The 5,589-nt window shown below is 49.0% G+C and overlaps 1 pseudogene; it reads left to right on the top strand.

The window, feature by feature from the left end:
- Positions 1-548: 548 nt before the first annotated feature.
- On the top strand, positions 549-3,158 carry LOC112921015 (cationic amino acid transporter 3 pseudogene; annotated as a pseudogene).
- Positions 3,159-5,589: the final 2,431 nt, after the last annotated feature.

The following is a 5,589-nucleotide window of genomic DNA, read 5'->3' as shown; positions in this document are numbered from 1 at the left end:
TGGCTGATACAGAACGAGGAGAAAGGAGGCCAGAGCGCCATCCGACCTTGGCTGGCTAGTGTGGGGGCTAAGGGTTTTAAGACGGCGGGGGGGGGGGGGGGGGGGGGCGGGGAGGACGACCAATATTTGTATTTTAAACTCAGATGATATTTAAAAAATGGGTCTGTAATTGCAACGAGGCCCTCTAGGCCGTGAATTAATGTGTCATAACTCACGCCCAAGCACTGCGCAAACATCCCGCGTGTGAATTATTGCACAATAAATTCATGCCCTGTTGTGTCTTACAGCTTAATTAGTACATGAAGCTACATGAGTTAGACGAACCCAAATGGGATTATGTCATGTGGTGCGTAAAAAAGCAAAATGTTGGGAGGTATCTGGCACTTTTTCCGGGGGGAGAGCAGAGCTGATTTTTCTGCCATGTCCTTTGGTGTCCGTTTCTGTGATATTTGGGCTGCAACAGGTGACATAGGCCTTCTGAGCGTTGGCTGGTTGGTTGAATATGGGTTCAGGGAATATTTACTGTTTGCTGTGTCTTAGGCGTCACGGAGGCCTAACGCACATAAGGTGAAGTACGAAGCGGCAGCTCTGAAGCCCGGGCACCCGACCCCGCGGCCCGACCCCGCGGGGCTTAGCTCAGCCCCAGCGAACCCCACGCGACTCGGCGCTCCTGGGCTGGCTGCGGTGCTCTGGCCTTAGAACCGTCTTCTACTCGGGCCAGAATGCTGTGCCAGGCACTCTGCAGATTTGGTAAAAAGCTGGTACGAAAGCACACACTGGAGCAATACGTGGCTAAGATTTCTGCTGCCGGCAGCCTGCGCACCGTGGACATAGTGGCCCTGGGCGTGGGCAACACGGTGGGGGCCGGCGTGTATGTCCTGGCGGGCGAGGTGACCAGCGACAGGGCAGGCCCGGCCATCGCCGTCTGCTTTCTGGCGGCCGCCCTGCCCTCTGTGGTGGCCGCCGTGTGCCACGCGGAGCTGGGCGCCCGGGCTCCCCGGTCGGCCTCTGCGTATCTGCACAACTACGTGACCGGGGGCGAGCTCGGGGCCTTCCTCACCGGCTGGAGCCTCATCCTCTCCGGAGTCACCGGGGCGGCCAGCATGGCCCGGGCCTGGAGCTCAGCTTTCGACAACCTGACGGGCCACCGGATCTCTGGGGCCTTGCGTGAGCACGTGTCCCTGTCTGCTCCCCCCGTCCTGGCAGGACACCCCGACTTCTTCGCCGCGGGCCTCGTGCTGCTGCTCACCGCGCTGCTGGCTCTGAGGGCCAGTGAGTTCGTCCTGGCCACTACGGCGTTCACGGTGGTGAACGTCTTGGTTCTCGGTTTTGTCATCATCTCTGGCTTCATTAAGGGGGACCTGCACAACTGGAAGCTCACCGAGGAGGACTACACGTTGGCCGTGTCTAGACTCAATGACACCTCTGGCCTGGGGCCTCTGGGCTCTGGAGGGTTTGTGCCTTTCGGCTTCGAGGGGGTTCTCCGCGGAACGGCCTCCTGCCTGTACGCATTCGCAGGCTTTGACAGCGTTCTCGCTGCCGCCGAAGAAGCCCAGGACCTCCAGCGTTCTGCCCCCGTGGGCATCGTGATCTCCGTGTTCATCTGCTTTCTGGTGCACTTTGGTGTCTCTTCGGCACTTACACTCCTGGTGCCCTACTATCAGCTCCAACCCGGGAGCCCCTTGCCCGAGGCGTTTCTGCACGTGGGCTGGGCCTCTGCGCGCTACGTGGTGGCCAGTGGAGCCCTCTGTGCCCTTTCTACTGGCATCTTGGACTTTATGTTCCTCAGTCGCTGGATGCTCTACGTGATGGCCAACGATGGCCTCCTGTTCCGTGTCCTTGCCAGGCTGTACACCAGGTCGGGCATCCCTGTCGTGGCCACGGTGGCCTTGGGCATTATCACAGCTCTCGTGACACTCCTCTTCGGACTCACTGACCTTGTGGACCTCATGTCCATTGGGACCCTGCTTACTTACTCCCTGGTGGCTCTCTGTGTTCTCATCGCCAGGTATCAGCCCGAAATGAAGGATGAAGATGATGAAGCAGGGGCGCAGCAGGAGGACGGACCCGCAGCAGAGAAGCTGACCCTGCGGGGACTCTTTTTTCCAGGCAGCCCCACGCCCACTGCACTCTCCGGCCTGGTTGTCTGTGTCTGCTCCTCGCTGCTTGCTCTGCTGCTGACTCTTCTTGGCCTGGTGCTGGCTCAGTGGCCAATTCTACTGCTTTCTGGAGACCCAGGGTGGATCACAGCGGTTGTGCTGCTCCTGGTGCTCATTACCGGGATCATTGGGGTCATCTGGAGACAGCCACAAAGCTCCACCCCCCTTTACTTTAGGGTACCTGCTCTGCCTCTCCTCCCACTGATGAGCATCTTTATGAATGTTTACCTTATGATGCAGATGGCCGCTGGCACCTGGGCCCGATTTGGTGTCTGGATGCTGATCGGGTTTGCTATCTACTTTGGCTATGGGATCCAGCATGCTTTGAGGATTAAACCCACTCTAGTCAGGCCCCAAACTGAGGACCTGGAACTCAGCAGCGCCAGTACACATTCGATTTGACATCTTCACACCTGAACGCTGTCTGGTCTCCCTGCCCTATAACGGAGAGTACTCTGGAGCACACAGAAAGCCAGCCCGCCCGTGGCATGTTGGGGGGGAAACACTAATAGAGCTCTGTGTTTATTGTGGAGTGAAGGATGTGTCTTTGCTCTTTCTCATCTTTTTTTTTTTTTATTTAACTTGTCTACTTTTCACTTGTGTCTACTTGCTGAATTTAAAAAATTGTTATTAAAAGAAACTAGAAAAAGTGTTTTCATTTCCTTTGGGTAAATAGCTTGTGGTGGAATTACTGGATCATATGGTAATTCTATTTTTAATTTTTTGAGGAACCTCCGTACTGGCTTCGTAGTGACTGTACCAAGAGCCACCAACATTGCATGATGGTTCCTTTTCCTCCACATCCTCACCAATACTTGTTATTTTTGTCTTTTTGATTTTAGCTATGCTGACATGTATAAAGCCATAATTCATTGTAGTTTTAAATTGTATTTTCCTGATGATGAATCATGCTGAACATCTTTTCATGTGTCTGTTTGCTATCTGTATGTCTTCTTTGAAAAAATGTCTATTCAGGTCTGCTCATTTTTAAATTGGATTTTTTGGGTTGAGTTGTGTCAGTTCTTTATGTATTTTTTTAAATTATTTATTTATTTATTTATTTATGATAGACATAGAGAGAGAGAGGCAGAGACACAGGAGGTAAGTTCTTTATGTATTTTTAAAAATTATTTATTTATTTATTTATTTATTTATTTATTTATTTATGATAGACATAGAGAGAGAGAGAGGCAGAGACACAGGAGGAGGGAGAAGCAGGCTCCATGCAGGGAGCCTGACATGGGCCTCGATCCCAGGACTTCAGGATCACGCCCTGGGCCAAAGGCAGGCTCTAAACCGCTGAGCCACCCAAGCTTTATGTATTTTGTATATTAATGTCTTATTGGATATATCGTTTGCAAATACCCTCTCCCATTCAGTAGGTTGCCTTTTTGTTCTGTTGATGGTTTCCTTTGCTGTGCAAAAGCTTTTCACTTTCACTAATTTGAAAAGATGTATGCACCCCTATGTTTTCGCAGCATTATTAACAATAGCCAGGATAGGGAAGCAACCCAAGTGTCTATTGATAGATGAATAAAGAAGATGTGGTATATATACACAATGAAATACTACTCAGCCATATAAAAGAATGAAATCTTGCCACTTGCAACAACATGGATGGACTTAGAGGGTATTATGCTAAGTGGCATAAATCAGAGAAAGACAAATACCATTTGATTTTACTCATATGTAGAATTTAAGAAACAGGACAAATGAATAAACAAAAAAAGACAAGCAAACAAACAAAAAGCCCTAGACTCTTAAATACAAGGAACAAACTGGTTGTTACTAAAGGTGAGGTGGTGGGGGAAGGAATTAATAGATAAAAGGAATTAAGAGTGCACTTAGGGCAGCCCAGGTGGCTCCGCGGTTTAGCGCCGCCTTCAGCCCAGGGTGTGATCCTGGGGACCCGGGATCGAGTCCCACGTCCGGCTCCCTGCATGGAGCCTGCTTCTCCCTCTGTCTATGTCTCTGCCTCTCTCTCGATCTCTCTCTCTCTGTATCTGTCATAAATAAATAAAATATTTTTAAAAGTGCATTTATCTTGATGAGCACTGAGAAATGTACAGAATTTTTGGATCGTTATATTGTACAGCTGAAACAAATATAACATTGTATGTTAATTATATTTCACTAAAAAAATAAACTAGAAACAGACAAAAAAAAAAAGCTGACCATAGTCCCTGCCCATAAGAAAATCATATTTTGTTTTTATTATTTTTTGAAGGAGTTTATATTGTTTTTTTTTTAAGATTTTATTTTTAAGTAATCTCTACACCCAGTGTGGGGCTCGAACTCACGAGATCAAGAGTCCCATGCTCTACTGACTGAGCCAGCCAGGCCACCCTGGGAGCTTATATTCCAATACAAGGGATAAAGTATAGCTGCAACACAAAGTAGAAAGTGTTGTCATAAGAAATATCCAGATAAAGTGTCTTGGAAATTCAGAGCCGAGGAGGATCATCTGTGGCTGGCACAGTGGTGAGGGTTGTTGATTGGTGAAATCAAAGAAGACTGTAGAGGAATGGTGTCTGAGTTGGGTCTCTTCAAGGACAGATAGAATTTTGCCACAAGTGGGCGGCAGGGAGAGATTGTAGGCAGAGAGAACAACACTAGGAGAAGTACAGGAGAAAGAGGCAGTGTTCGGAGCACACTGAGGCTGGGCTGTGTGAGACAACAACAGAACATGCACAGGTGGATGGAGCCGGAGCTGCCCTCTGAGCACAAAGCACTTTGCCTTGAACTCAGGCACTTGTGCTGAAAATCCCTGGGTTTGGTTCTTCTACTTGGTGGTGATACCTGTATTCCTGGACTTTATTTTTCTTTTTTTTTTAAATTTTTTTATTTATGATAGTCACAGAGAGAGAGAGAGAGAGAGAGAGAGAGGCAGAGACACAGGCAGAGGGAGAAGCAGGCTCCATGCACCCAGAGCCCGGCATGGGATTTGATCCCGGGTCTCCAGGATCGCGCCCTGGGCCAAAGGCAGGCGCCAAACCGCTGTGCCACCCAGGGATCCCTTTATTTTTCTTTTTTAAGATTTTATTTATTTATTCATGAGAGACACAGAGAGAGGCAGAGACACAGGCAGAGGGAAAAGCAGGCTCCCTGTGGGGAACCCAACACAGGACTCAATCCCAGGACCCTAGGGTCACACCCTGAGCCAAAGGCAGATGCTTAATCACTGAGCCAGAAGCCCCCAAATTCCTGGATTTTAGTTTCTCCACTATTGCCTGCTTTAGTCACCGGCTCAGATAGTGCACAGCTGAGAGCCAGGTGTCCTGGGTTTTAGTCTTGTTTCCACCACTAACTACCAATGTGACCTTGAGCAAACCATGCAGCTCCTTCATTGCTCTGTTTATTTTTCTGTAATGTGAGAGGTCAGAACTGATCATTTCTCAAGTTCCATTTAGTTAAAAATTTTGAGAATTTC

This window comes from Vulpes vulpes, chromosome 8, assembly GCF_048418805.1.
Source record: "Vulpes vulpes isolate BD-2025 chromosome 8, VulVul3, whole genome shotgun sequence".
NCBI classification, from domain to species: domain Eukaryota; kingdom Metazoa; phylum Chordata; class Mammalia; order Carnivora; family Canidae; genus Vulpes; species Vulpes vulpes.
This window is presented reverse-complemented; position numbering and strand designations above follow the sequence as displayed.